Below are 14,845 nucleotides of genomic sequence, written 5' to 3' on the forward strand. Positions count from 1 at the left end.
GGAGCACTGGGCTGGTTGGTTCTGGGTGGAGGGTCTCTCATCAGGTTGCAGTCTGGAGATTAGGTGGGGCTGCCATCATCTGAAGGTTCGACTGGGGCCAGGAACTCTCAGAGTCCACGTCGCTGGCAGGCAGGTGCCAGCTGGTGACAGGAGGCCTGTGTCCCTCACCAAATGGGCCTTTCTAGAGGGTTGCTGAGTGTCCTCACAACATGGCAGCTGCCTTCTCTCTAGGCAGAAAGGGAAAGCACGGTAGAAGCTTCGATGTCTTTTATGAGCCAGCCTCCAAAGTCACCCATCTTCATTTCTGTGCTGTTCTACTGGTTACTCAGGTCAGCCCAGCTCACTGTGAGTAGGGGCTTTGCCAAGGTGTGAACGCTGGAGGCAAGGCTCACCAGAGGCCCTCCTGGGCACTGGGTCCTCAACCACCACCTCCTGCAAGGGCCACCTCCCCAGATCACTCATGTTAACAACCTTCTATATTTTGTTCCATGCTGATAGGAACATGTGCAAACAGATCCATGAAGTACCTATGCAGACTACTTACGAGGGAGGTATTATTAACATGAAAATTTTTAATATTTTTGAGCATTTCATATGTCTGTGATTTATAGAAAGTTAATGAAATTTGATATAAGTATTTTTAAATATTTAAAAATAAAGAAACAGAAACTCTGGTTCAAGATCATGTGTCGAAGAAGTGGAGCTGCTGGTTTTCGGAGCCAAGACCGGCGGACTGCAAAGCCCACAGTCTTCCCAGGACACTGAGCCAACGTCACCACCTTGTCTCGCTGCCTCCCTCTTGGTGACAGCCCTGAGTCTCCTCCCAGGGGATCATCCCTCATTCTGATTGTTCGTGGGAGTGAAGACTCATGGGGTCAGGGCTTCTCTTCCAGGTCCTGTGCTCTCTGCTTAAAGCCCTTTGCAAAAACCTGATGCTACCCACTCAACCTCTCCCATTAACTTAATTTGCATCTGCTCTGGGCCTTATTCCACCACATTATTCCTCTTCCTAATTTTACAACAAAAAGAAGTTTTCTTTATGCTTTTATTCTTGTGAGTGCAAATACAGATCAAGACTCCAGGGAAGGTAACCTCACACCCTTCCCCACCCTCCCCAGGAAACAGAATGCGGGAAGGGGGAGCACTGGAGCTGGGCTGGCCCTGTGTCTTTACTTCCACTGCCTCCCTGCTTCTCAAGCTCTTATTTCTTTTTTTTTTTTTTTTAAAGATTTTATTTATTTATTTGACAGAGAGAGAGACAGCGAGAGAGGGAACACAAGCAAGGGGAGTGTGAGAGGCAGAAGCAGGCTCGCCACAGAGCAGGGAGCCGGATGCGGGGCTCGATCCCAGGACCCTGGGATCATGACCTGAGCCGAAGGCAGCTGCTTAACGACTGAGCCACCCAGGCACCCCTCAAGCTCTTATTTCTAACCTTCATTGCCACCAGCAGGTCCTAAGCGGATCTAGGTCCTTCGGTGGCCCACCATGGGACAGGCTTTCAACAGGTGGCAAGGGGATCCCCCTCCTTGCACCGGGTGCTTTGCGAATACAGGAAGAGCATGCAGTCTGTCCCTAGACCTGGACACACACAGATCGCAGCGGACTGTCCATTCCACTGACGCGGAGGAAGTGCTGGGGGGCGAGCCCGGAGGACAGAGCGGGTGGTGGGCAGAGCAGCTCCTCGCAGGCGGCCTTTCCTTTGTGGGGGGAGTATGCAGGGTTTCCCACAGACGTCAGCAGGTGCCCTCTGAGAAGGGTTCCATGGTCACCCAGGACAAGGGTTGGGTGAAGCAAAGGAAAATGACATTCTCCTACTCCGCTAAAGTGCACTGTGACCCCAGGGCAGGGAAATACGTGCAAGGTTTCTGAAACAGAGTGGACCCCGGAGCCCTTCTCCCCCTCCCCCAAGAAGTATCCTCTATTCCCTGGAGCGTGGCTTGGGAGCTGCTGAAGCAGGGTAATCTAAGTTTTGTTCTGACCTCAGCAATTTAAAACACGCAACCAACAATGGCTGTATCCTTTGTTTTCTTCTCCTTAGGTCAATAACGAGATTCCGAGAGGTTTCTGTCTTGCCAGAATTCTTTATTTATTTACATTTAAAAAGAGCGGGGGGAAGAGTACAACCACCACCAACAATCTCTCTCCTTTTTTGTACTAATATACTTGGGTCTCAGCCTTTACCTTGCTGGAGGGGGCCCTTAATTACTCACAGGCTTTGCCAGAGCAGCCCTCGGTTCACCCATACCACTGTTTACACTGAAGCCCACATTACAGAATTCCACGGATTGTGGTGCCTCCGTGTCCTTCTTTGGAGACTAAGGCTGTGCTTTCAGCGACATACACAGAAAAGTTTAAGAAGTCCCAGTCCCTTGCTGGAGAACGCATAGATCTGGTGATTGGCCCCTCTGCCCTGAAAATGAGGACGCATTTCACCCTCTCCCCAAGGCCCCCAGAGATGTCAGTTAAGATTTCTCATTAGCCACTCGAATGAATTATCCCGTTGAGAGACTCTACAAGCGCCCCCTCCACCCCAGCCAGAGCGCCATCAAAGCCAGACCATCGCCTCGAAATGGATGATGACCGTCTTTCCCTTGCCTGGATGGGCCTCAAAATCAGCGTTTCTAAAGAACACCAGGAAATGATGGAGCCTCCCCCGCAGGAAAAACACTTTTATGGATGACTAATCAGCAATAATGCTGCAAATGACCCGTCTGCAGAAATCTTCAGTGCCTTGAGATCTAAATTACTCTAATTTTTCTCCCCAAAAATTAGGTATAATATTATAATTTCAAGTAATGCCAGAGCAATTTCTCCCTTCATTGGATACCAAGCTCAAGATGTTACAGGAAAAAGAAATAGCTTTTACCGCTGATATGAGAAATTTAAAAGACAGACAAGTGTGAGCAAACAAAAGCTGTCACATCAAATACTGCGGGGCGGGGGGGGGGGGGGGGGGGAGAAAAATCTAGAAAAAATGCCAGGAATGCTCACGTCTAAATAAAGTCATTTATTTGTTATTTTAACCCCTTCGCTGTCAGTCGCGGGCGAGGCTAGCGAACCCTCTGGGGGCGGGAGGAACTGGAGGAGACGGCTCTCTTGGGCTCCTCACAACGGTGGTCTGTCAAGGATCCTCTTAGTCCCCTGGTCCCCTACAGGGTTTCCAAACACCAAGCACACCGCCGATGCCTCCCTGCTCCCGACTCCTCTGTGGGCATCACTTCCTCAGAGAACTCAGCCGTGTCTAATTGCCACCCCCTTAAGCAAAGAAGCTGGACCCCGAGTCCCCAGAGGACAGCAGCAACATACCGTCCACGTGCATCGGTAGATGGCAGGTGTGCAGCCGAGGCGGCGGAAGTCCCTTCTTGGATTTAGTTTCCTAGACGGCTAACGTGCAAGCAACTCCAAGATACGACTCCTTCGGGGGAGGGGGACTCTGCGAAGGACAGCTGGGAAAGGGGAGAAAACACAGCCTGGACAGCCCTGGGGCACGTCCCTTGCTCCTCCCTGGTCCATAAGCCTGTTTCCTGTGTCAAGACGATGTACTTTTATTTAAAAAAAAAAAAAAAACAAAACTGAGTAAGGTAAGGTTGGTGCAAGACCATCGCTAATGATGGTCTCTAGAAATAGAGGCAAGTATTTCCAGTGAAAATGGATTGATCGGGCACCGATTTTTGCACACTTCAGCAGGCCCCGAGATGAGAAAGTCACAGCTCTGTCCTCAAGAATCTACCCCCTCCACCCCCACTCTCTCTGCTCCAAGCAGTTTTCCAACAAACTGCTTGGGCAGTGGCCCGCAGGACCTCCCAACAGAGAGGATTCCACAGACGCAGCTCCTACCCGCATACAGACACCTTGATGTGCCGGGTCTCCAAACTTTCTCCCAACTGCCCATCCATTCCTCCCCAGTAGGGGGCCCACCTCGAGCTGCCACGAACCTGCGGCTCCCAGAGGGCAGCCTGGGAGGTGTCCTGGGTCCTCGCCCCTCCCTGCAGCCAGCCAGCTCCTCAGCACGGCACCCAAAACCCCCCATGGTCATGAGGTCCCCTCCACCTCCAAGGCCTTGCACCCTCGATCACCCCCCACTCAAACACGCTCATCTCTGCTCAAGATGCTTCCTTGAGCCCTGAGCTCATGCCCATTCCCACTCCGGGCTCACCCCCTCCTGTTTTGGGGTGCCCAACCTACCTGCATTTCCTCTCCTCCCCTCCTTGGTACCATGCACTGTGCCCGACCAGGTTTATGCACTCGACTGTCCTACTAGTGATGAATGCCTCATGGGCAGGAACCCAGCTGCTCTGCTTGGGAACCCCCAGGGCCTTGTACAGGCTGTGAGGCAGGGTAGGTCCTTAAACTGGGACCGCGTGAGAGATGCCTAATCTATATACCAAAGCAACTCCCTTGGATCTTTAACAGGTAATGCTCGCTGGCTTGCCAAAGAAGTCTGGTTAAATGAAATGCTTTTCAAAGATATTCACCAACGGGAGAAATGGGCAGGGTCTCCCATCCAGAATCACAGACTGCCTGGGGCTCATTTGACCATTTCTCCACATTCCGCAGATTCCTCCCATCCTGATGCACCTTTGTCTTGGGACCTTCTCCGCTGCTCCTCCCCTCGTGCAGATTGGCTGTGGGTGGCAGAGAAGGCGCCTCTGTGGTCCCCGGCACCTGGTGGCAGCCACCTGCTTCCCCACAGCATCTCGGCTGACCCGACTCCCTGGAGCCGGTGCTGGGGGGAGCCGCTCCTGGGGGCCTCCGCCCGTGTGAGGCTCTAAGGGACGCGAGGGATGTGCAGCCATGTGTTCTCAGCTCAGACATTCTGATGTGGGTTTCTGTGTGGGAGACGGAAAGATGCACACACTCCCGCAAGTCTAGGATTTGTGGCTTGTGTTATCTTACAACCTCACATTTGGAAGAGGTATTTTAATTTCTTGTGAGTTGTGAAAATAATTATGTAATTCTGCCACCTTCTTAAAACTAAGATATTTCAAACTGACTCCTTGTAGTCTGGGGCTGACATCCTTAAGGGGACTCGGCTTTTTTTTTTTTTTCTCCTTTGAGTTTTCAGCCAATTTGTGCCAAACAAACTCTTGAGTTGTTAAAACAGTTTGTGATGGAGAACCATCTTGCATAAAAAAGTAGAGGAAAATCCTTCTTCCCTCCCAAAATTAACTGTCAACAAGGACTTCTTGAAATTACAAATGCTGTTGGCGGTCGCCAGCGAAGCCCACTTTTCCGATTTGTTTTCGGGCTCCCGCGGTCTCTAGTGCCACCGGATTTCTCCATCATCCTGCCTCACTCTGTTTGTCCCTCCCTGGGTCTCCCTTATTTGTCTTCGGTTATTTAAGAACCTAGGGAAAGGTTCAAGAAGATTGCACCAGCAAATGCCACTAGGAAGCTCTCAACGGCATATTTTAAATGATTGTCCGAAAGGCACTTCTCTGTCGAAAGCCTTCCACTCTAGATTTACCCCAGCCAACCATTAAGTCACTTGGTCGTCAATATTTCTGAGCATCTGCAACATCCCAGACCTCATTTGGGGTTCTAGGGACATGGAGCAAACAGGCAGATGAAATCCCAGATCCACGAGTGACCATAGGGGCATTTATACTTTAACATCACCCATGGCTGACTTCGTGACATTCACACAACAAGGTGATCATTTCATTAAATACAGCCCAGAGACTGTCAGTAGTTAGGATGTGTTTATCATTTGTTCCAGGGCATAAGTTTTTTTTTTTTCTCATATGTATTTCATATTCCTAGCTGGAGAAATATCAAAAGAATCTGAATATCACCATCTGGACGTTACACCATGGGCTCCAGTGGGCAGGATTAGAGCCGGGTTTCTCTTCTTCCTCTAAAAGTGTGTTTCTTCTCCTTTGAAATGAGCACAGACATGGTTGATCCCCTGATGAGACCGACCCAGGCTCCAAAGGGCACTGAGTCTCTGCCCTCCATCCTCGCAGGCTCCTGGGATTCTCCAACGCAGAGGAAAGGGGGTAGGGTCCCTTCAAGGACATCTGAGCATCCGTGACTCACTCAGCCAATAAGTCGAACGTGCTCACATACATGATACCAGCAACACAGCGCCCCACTCCTCACGGAGCAGTCTGCTGGTCTGCCCGGCTCCCGGGTTGTGCCGTGGAGCCCTGGGGAGCCATGCTGATGTCGAAAGCATGCAGTCGCCACCGAATGCTTCACAAAGTGTCCCTCCCCTTTACTAGCATTCCCCTCGCTGGTGTGTAATGGTTACTTTTGAAACTACTGGTATTCTTAAGGAACAGAGAACATTAGCTGTTTTTTGAAAGCACTCACTTTTTATACCTCCAGTATATCACTTTTATGTTTGTAAGTCTCTCCATGTCCACCCAGAATGCTTTCATCCTCTCCTCACGTGGTTCTCTCTCCTGCCAGACCAGCCTGGGAGCTCCTGAAAGAAGCCTCGGCACCTGGCCCATGAGAGACGTGTGAGACACAGGGTGATTTTTAAAATTAAAATTGTATTTTTTTTTAATTTTTTTAAATTACTATTATAGACATAGCTAGAAAAATGTGGCTATGGCCCATGTCAGAGAGATTACTGCCTGTGCTCTCTTCTATGAATTTCATAGTTTCAGGTCTCTCACTTAGGTCTTTAATCCATTTTGAGTTTACTTTGGTGTATGGTGTAAGAAAGCGGTCCAGTTGCATTCTTCTGCATATAGCTGTCTAGTTCTCCCAGTGCCGTTTCTTGAAGAGACTGTCCTTTCCCCACTGTAGATTCCTGCCTCCTTTGTCATAGATTACAGCCACTGTGGAAAACAGGATGGAGCTTCCTCAAGAAATTAAAAATAGAAATATCATACGATCCAGTAATTGCCCTACTCGGTATTTACCCAAAGAAAATGAAAATCCTCATTCAAAAAGATATATGCACCCCTATGTTTATTGCAACATTATTTACAATAGCCAAGATATGGAAGCAGCCCAAGTGTCCCCTGGTAGACAAATGGATAAGGAAGATGTGGTATATAGATACAATGGAATATCACGCAGCCATAAAAAGGATGGGGTCTTGCCATTTGCGACAATGTGGATGGACCTAGATGGTATCATGCTAAGTGAAATAAGTCAGGCTGAGAAAGACAAATAACATATGACCTCACTCATATGTGGATTCTAAAAAAACAAACTAATAAACAAACAAAAAGAATCAGACCCACAAACACAGAGAACAAACCGATGGTTGCCAAGGGGCGGGAGTGGGGAGGGGACAAAATGGGTGAAGGGGAGTGGGAGACACGGGCACAGTGACGGGAAGGAAAGGTACAGCACAGGGAACGTAGTCAATGATACTGTAATAATGTTGCACGGCGACAGATGGTAGCTACACGTGTGATGAGCACAGCATAACGTACACAATTGTCCAATCACTATGCTGTGCACCTGAAACTAAGGTAACACTGCGTGTCAACTAGGCTCAAATTCAAAAGTTTAAAAATTTAAAATAAAATAAAATTGCATTTTTAGCTCTCCCCTGTTAACTATTCGTTAACAGTTTGCATTGTGTGTAGAGTCCATATTGATAAATATAACATTAGCTCTTTCTTAAATTTTCACAGGACAAATTCGGTTCGGAAACATGCTCTGCTGATCATGCAGGGATGGTGTCCGAACTGGGCGAGCGTTCCTAAATCCCACGGCTGTAAACGGCGACCTGCTACAGACGTCTATTTCAAGCCCAAGTTCGAATCGCCTGCCATGGTGAAATCGGCCCAATAACCCTAACTTAGGCCCAATTCGTATTTATCATTAGATAGTCTGTAACACAAATGAAGGACTCCCAGACGCCTCTTTAATGCTGAGAGGCAGAGCTGCTCATTCCTGAAGCTTGACCTCGGATGAGGCGTCCAGGCTCCCCAAGCTGCGGTTGCCTCCCCCGTGAGATGGATGTGCTAAGAGCACCCAACCCACAGGTCGGACAGTGGGAATAAGTGAGACATCAGGTGAAGCCCACAGAATAGCCTCGGGCAGAGGCAGCCGTTAACTAAGATGTTCGCTCTTTAATCCCTTTGGCCTCAGGATGACGCTACTGAAGATGCTTACAGACCTGCAGAAGGCTTAAGCATGAGGTTCTCTTCAGGAGGAAGAAATCTATAAACCGTTGTAATGATGCATTTTATAATAATGCATTACATGACCCCTACTCAGAACTTCAACCCAAAATGCTGTCTTTCCATAAACAAGACTCACACGGAGACTCCATTTACACAAAACAAACCAGCTTCATAGTCAGATGAGATCAAACAACCGATCGCTAAAAATGTTTTACACAAACTGGTTTACGTTTGTGGACCCAATCCTCAATATTTTTTACCAAGTTACCTTCAATATGTCATCAGAAAGGTTTTTAGTGGACAGCTTTGAACCTAATTTTATAGTCTGAGGGTACATTAATAGCGTAGTAGGGTCGTATATTGTATATGCACTTTCTAAAGTATTATGTATAAGATATTCTAATGCTGGGCCTATCCTGGGCTCAAGAAACAAAGCCCCTTGACATTTATAACATGATCTAGCTCGGTTATCCAGACTGAACTGGGGAGGGAGTCATCTGGATGTTTTTTTTCCCATGCCCTTATTTAATATAAGTTGGAAGGGTCTTTATTGGGGCAACAATTCACGGTCCAAGTTGGGTTTCTCTTCTCTCTGACACAAGGATAACTGCAAGGTGGAAAAAGCTCTCTGTGGAAAATACCATGCCCGGGAAAACAGATCTGTGAAAGGCAGGACTGGACAATCTATGTTGGCTCCCGTGACCACTGACTTCCATCAAACATTCTATTGCTGTTACTGCCTCCAGCATTTATAAGAGTAAACTGCTCCAGAAAGCGACTGTGTCTTTCTCAACTGAGATGTGCTCTTATCACACCAAGTGGCATCGATCACCCACCCAGCCCATACCCAGGGAGAGCAGATTCCTGCAGCTAATCTTGGTGACATTAGCTGGTCTTCACACAGCAGAAGGAAAGTGAGGCTCTGGAAGCTTCCAAGGCTTGCCCAAGGCCCTGTGCTGAGCCAGATCTGTACGAGGTCATCTCTGGGCCCTTCCCTTACACCTTGCTCATGCCTCTCTCTGCCAGGGACGATCCTGGCAGCAGCACCCCGCCTGCCAAGTAGGCCTGGGGAACTGGCCAGCTCTGGGGCCCTGGATGTTCCTTTCCATCAGGAGGAAGAGGAAGGAAGCCTTTCTCTCAGGTCCCCCCATGGTGCCAATGAGCCTCTGCAGCCCCCACTTCCCGAGCCCTTTCTCCACAGCAGCCGCAATCCTGCAACCCAACAGAGAGCCACACACTCAGTCTTCCGATTTCGGGGCAGCGTTCACGGTCATTTCCTAGCTCGAGTTAGCTATAGGGAGTTGAGGCTGATACCAGCCCTGCTGCTGTTCCCAGACAGCCTGCAAGAGGTACAAAGTATACATACAGATGTACACACACATACTAATAATCTAATAATGTCCATGAGCAACAAATGCTTCCATCTCATCAGGACTCGGATATTGAGAATGTACATGATCACATTAACAGGTAACAGGCTAATACTCTTAACATGGCATTAGAGAAAAGTACAAATCACTTGCAAGCCCAGGATCTGGCGACCTTAGTTTTTCTGATTTTGTTTTTGGAAAACTCTGTCTTCTCCTTAACAGACTGATTACATCATCACACCCTTCACTAAGTGTCAGGCACCGGGTTACCCAGGCCCTCCCTGGGTTATCGGGTTAATCCTTACAAGAGCTACCTGATGAAAACATGGAAGCCCAAATCTGCTGCAGATGAGGGGACATAGGTGCAGATGCAGGTGACCCGGAGGTCACAGCACCGAGCTGAAGCCCACAGCTGGACCCGAGGCAGTGGGTCTCCACTGCTATGGTCTTCTCGGGCTCTCACTGAGCACAGGTTCCAAGAGCTTCGCAGTCTGTTATGTAACTCACCTTCTCCGCAGGGCTGAAGAGTAGAAACGAGTGCATACTTTCCATGAAGAAGGAGCTTGTCCCTGTCCATCCTGATCTATAGGGACCTATATAAAAAATATAGATAAATTATATCTTAGTGATTGATAGACATAATACAGTTCACTGAAAAATGATTCCAAACAATAGAGAAACGACTCCCCATCCTTCACAGATTCAATAATGGTTTGGTTGAGGCTTACTATTAGTCAACGGGAGTGTTGGACTCTGGGAGGAAGAATAAAAAGTATGGGGGGGGGCCCTCTCTTGACCACAGAGATCAAAGTCAGGTTCTGATCTTATCTTTTATCTGATCAAAGTCAGAGAAGCTGCATATTCCAGAAAGTTCTGCTTTCCATGACATGAGCTCGGGTCAGCACTAGAAGCTCACTTATCAAACATGGAGGAAGGAAGACTAATAGAATACTGTGTGTGAACCACCCTGGAATTAAAATTTTTTAAAAATAAATAAAATTTTTAAACTCTATGTAAAAAAAATGGAGGAAGGAAGGAAGAAAGCATTTCGGGGGATGGAGGGGACCCTTGAGCTTTTGTCTCATGGCCATAGAGAAGGCTGTGGTGACATGTGACATGTAGCGGTCCCGTTTGCTCCTGGGAATGAACAGGAGCCGACTGAGCCGGATAGCAGATGCAGCTTCACGTGGAGCTGGTAATATTGCTTCTGCTTTACTATTTTTAAGATGCCATAAGACTGCTCTGTCTTTAAAAAAAAAAAAAAAATTACAGATTAACTTAAAACCAGTGGGGTAGACATCTCTCCTCTTCTTTCAGGAGGAGAATTTTGGAATCACTTAAAAATCATAGCCTGCGTCCTCAAACATCATGGCTGCTGACTTGGGTATTTGTCTTTGAGCGTGATGAGCTTCGTGCTGAATACTGATTTGAGGTGTGGTTCACTGTGCTGCAGACTTAAATTGTCCTTCCCACAACTTTATCTGAGAAGCCTGACAATCACAGGACTGGTTTCATTGGGTAAAACTCTGCTATCTGCAATTTACTCTGACAGGCTCCACAATTTTAAGTGCAATTAAATCCTAAGAATTTGCCCAGAAGAAAAAAAATTCTATCACATTAAAAAAAAAAAAATTTAAGAGAAGGTTAAAAAAAAAAAAAAAGAAGAAGAAAAAAAACAGTTGAATTGAACAACTAATTTCTAACTGGTTGCTCTTCCAAAAAAAAAGAAAAGAAAAATGTATTTGGCTGAGCCCAGAAATCAATTTCGCTGTATAGGCAGGCAGCTCTCTCGGCCGGAGAAGGAGGCCTGCCGGGGGGTCACAGCCTGCTGACTAGATGCTCAGCCACCGCTGGTACCCACAGGTCCAAAGCGAATGTGGGAGAAAAACAGGAAACTTGCAGAAAACGACCTTCAGAAGCAGCTATCACCTGATCTCCCCTCAGCGGGAGCAGAGCAGCTGACCCCAAAGCAGGTGGGAGCTACTGGCCTCCCTTGTCGCTGTCCACATCCTCACCCCACTGTCGTCATCATAGAGATGGGACCCAAAGAAATAGCCCGAGCAGACCAGGCCAGCCTGCCCATCTGACCAGATGCAGGGCCAGTGGGCCAGACAGTCTTCCTTTGTAACCGTCTAGGGAATAGACTCAGAAGCGTAACTGTCTGACTGCTTGCCTTCTGGGACATTCCAGTTGCATTTCTAATCCACAGCCAGGGTCACTGGTGTCCTGGAAAAGGACCTGTGTCCCTACCCCTTCTTGGCATTCCACACTTGAAATCTTTATTCAACAGGAAGCTAAGCTGACACCGAAACAGCTACCTGGGTTACGTCTGGGAAATCAGGTTTTTCTTTAAGAGATGTCAAATTATACCTAATGTTGGGGAACATTTCATATAAAATATGCATTGAATTCAGCAGAACATCTTCGAGGAGACACCTTCAAGCTTCCTAACTCTCATCACTGAGGGGCACGGAACTCAACAGCCCCAGCCCCCTGGCCCCTGCCCTCTCCACCGCCATCCCACCCTCTCCCCAACCCCAACTAGGGGTTACTGGTCCCCGGAGAGACCAGCCGTTTGATGGTCTTCCCTCCTCCCAGCATGCCCCATGCATAGCACTGACCGCCCCCTGCAGCCCTACCCCCCGAGACTTCTACCACTGACAACCCTCAAATGACCTTGCCCATCTTTCCCTACCAGGCCCTGAATTCGCTGGAAATGGGGACCACCTCACTCACTTCCCAGCACCTCACAGGGTGCCTGGCACAAGGCAGGGTTCCCAGGGATGTTTGCTGAAGGCTCCTTTCCTTCAGAGCTGCTAAACTGGGCACTAAAAAGCCTCCTGGGTGACATACTTCTCTTGCTGAATATCTTCCCCGACCGACTACAAGCCCAGCGAGGGCAGAGACCATTTACCCCAGTGCTTTGGCCCGCACTTGGACCCGTGAGATGCTCAATAAATGTTTACTGACTACATGAATTAAAGACAATACTAGGGGCACCTGAGTGGCTCAGTCGGTTAAGTGGCTGCCTTCGGCTCAGGTCATGATCCCGGGGTCCTGGGATCAAGCCCCACATCCAGCTCCTTGCTCAGCAGGGAGCCTGCTTCTCCCATGCCTTCTGCTCCCCCCCACCCCTGCATTTGTGCTTGCTCTCTCCCTCTCTCCCCCCTCTCTCTGTGTCAAATAAATAAAATAAATAAATAAATAAATAAATAAATAAAGACAACACTAATACAGAGATCCTGAAAGTATGACTCGAAACCTTCAAACATCCCTGAGAATATTAGAGAGAATATTCTAAGAGAATATTAGAAAATTGAATTTTCTAAGAGAATATTAGAAAATTGTCCATCGGTGCTTCTCTTTTGTGGGTGCCTATTAAAGTCTGCAGAACTTGACCTTGAACGTGCTGCAATCTAGCATGGTATTGGACAGATCAAGCCGTAGGGAAAGAGGTCATCCCACTGACATGTCATGGAGAAACAGGGATGAGGAGCTGATGTCTCATAATGGAGAGGGGCACCCTGGAGCCCCTGCCCCCCACTTCTTGGGCTGTTTGTTGCTTTTTCCTGGACAACCCTCTCTTTCTTATCACCCAGTGCTGTCCCCCTTGCCTCTCTATCAAGGCCAACTTACTCCCTATGACTCAGCTCAGCTACTGCCTCCCAAGGACGTGTTGCTGGGCCCCTCCTCATCCCACCTGGATGAGAGTCCCCCATAAACACACCCGCATTGATGCATCTGACACAACACCCCTCCCCTGTAGCCGGCGCCCCATGGCCCTCACTGGGCCTTGGGTCAGGAGGGGCCGAGACGATTTCTTCTTTATCTTTAGGCAGTGCCTGAGCAAGCTCACCCAGATTTGCTGTCACCTGTCCCTGCAACCAGCCCTGGACCCTGGCTCTCTTTTCCCCAGCCTACACCTTCACCTGCTTCCCCTCATTTTAATCCCACAAAATGAAGTCGATCCTTCCCACATCAGAAGCCGTGTAAGCACCCAGAGGTCTCCCCAGGGAAGAGAAAGAAGCATGAGAAACGCTAAGGGGAAGTTCAGATAGAACGTTCCCTCGGGGCAGGTGTGGCCTCGGTCTCCTGCCGCAGCTGAAGTTCACCTTCCTGTGGTCAGGCCTCTCCCTTCAGCGGGCGCTTCGGTACGCATGTCGGGTCAGTGGAGAGGGGTGGGGCAGGGTGCCACCACCTTGGCCCCTGTGGCTTTAAGGGACACCTGCTACTTTTGTCAGCTCCAAACTACACACTGCAGTGGCCTCTTTGAGGATTTTCTCCTAAGAGCTGCCTTCTGTTGCCTTCTGTGCCCTCCCCGTCCGGTCAGTCACGGGGGACGCTGGCCCTCAAAGGCCCTTCCCCCTTTATTAGCATTAATACTGAACCCCAAAAACGGGCATTACGAAAACAGGGCCGCTTTGCTTTGAGCACTAGATGGACTCCTGAAGAGTCCGTGCAAAACAGAACCCTGGCGTGGTGGCCCTCGGTCCCACGACCGACACTGTTCTTTCAGAAGCGCGTTCCTACAGGTTGCGGACTCCCGTCCAACGCATCAAATCAAACAAAGCATTCTGACCCTTCCCGAGTGCACACGGCCCCTGTGCACTGAATTTGCTTGTAGAGGCCCTATTAGAAACTTAAACCCACAGACAGCTCGGGACTTCTCTGATGAAATAAACAAGTGCTAATTAAAATATACATCACATTCCCACTTAAATGGGGAATGCTATTTCTGCGCAAAACGGTCCTGTCTCTTAGGACGGTAGATGTTTATTATTAGCCCGTACGGGGCACACGAACTCACGGAGTCAAAACTGGCCGGGATGGTGGAGGTTATGTAACCCAACCCTCCACCCCCTGCAGGAATCCCATCCACATGCTGGGGGCTGTCATCATTTTAAGGACCTCTTAGTACCTCAGGTTCTATTAGTCATGAGCAGTTTATTTTTGTTCGAAAGGTCAGAGGCAAATGAAGGCGCTTACAGCTTTTTTTAAGCATGGGAGCCTTTCCCGGCAGGGTAAGGGGTGAAACCCGGCCATCGGCGGTCAACTGCTGTCCCTGGCACTGCGTCCAGCCCTCACCTAGGGCAGGACGTGGAAATCCGCCTCGGGTGTTAGTACCGGGCGCTTTTAATACACTAAAGCAAGGTCCTCGGTCCATTTTTTCCTGAACTGTCTGAAAATACATAAGCATTCTTGAAACAATGCTGAGGCACCACCTACAATTAAAACTGACCGATGGGAGAGGGTTGTGAAGGACCTTGGAGCTGGTGCCTTTTTTGTTTCTTTGTTTAAAAGAAAGGTAGGGGGCGGTCCTATAATCCAGATCCATAAGCCCTTACACACACGTGTCCAAAACTCCAAAGAACTCTGAAA

At 48.7% G+C, this 14,845-nt stretch overlaps 1 long non-coding RNA gene across 1 annotated transcript in view; it reads right to left on the reverse strand.

The window, feature by feature from the left end:
- LOC123862509 (uncharacterized) overlaps window positions 1-14,845 on the reverse strand; it is a 26,560-nt gene continuing 11,715 nt past the window's right edge. Inside the window, exons 2-3 of the long non-coding RNA XR_006795239.1 lie at window positions 9,974-10,059; window positions 1-227 (exon numbers count right to left, since the gene is read on the reverse strand). This is a non-coding gene — a long non-coding RNA (uncharacterized LOC123862509). The remainder of the gene's footprint in view (window positions 228-9,973; window positions 10,060-14,845) is intronic.

This window comes from Mirounga angustirostris, unplaced genomic scaffold, assembly GCF_029215605.1.
Source record: "Mirounga angustirostris isolate CCGP_5_RB_7025 unplaced genomic scaffold, mMirAng1.0.hap1 SCAF_9, whole genome shotgun sequence".
Classification (NCBI taxonomy): Eukaryota; Metazoa; Chordata; class Mammalia; order Carnivora; family Phocidae; genus Mirounga; species Mirounga angustirostris.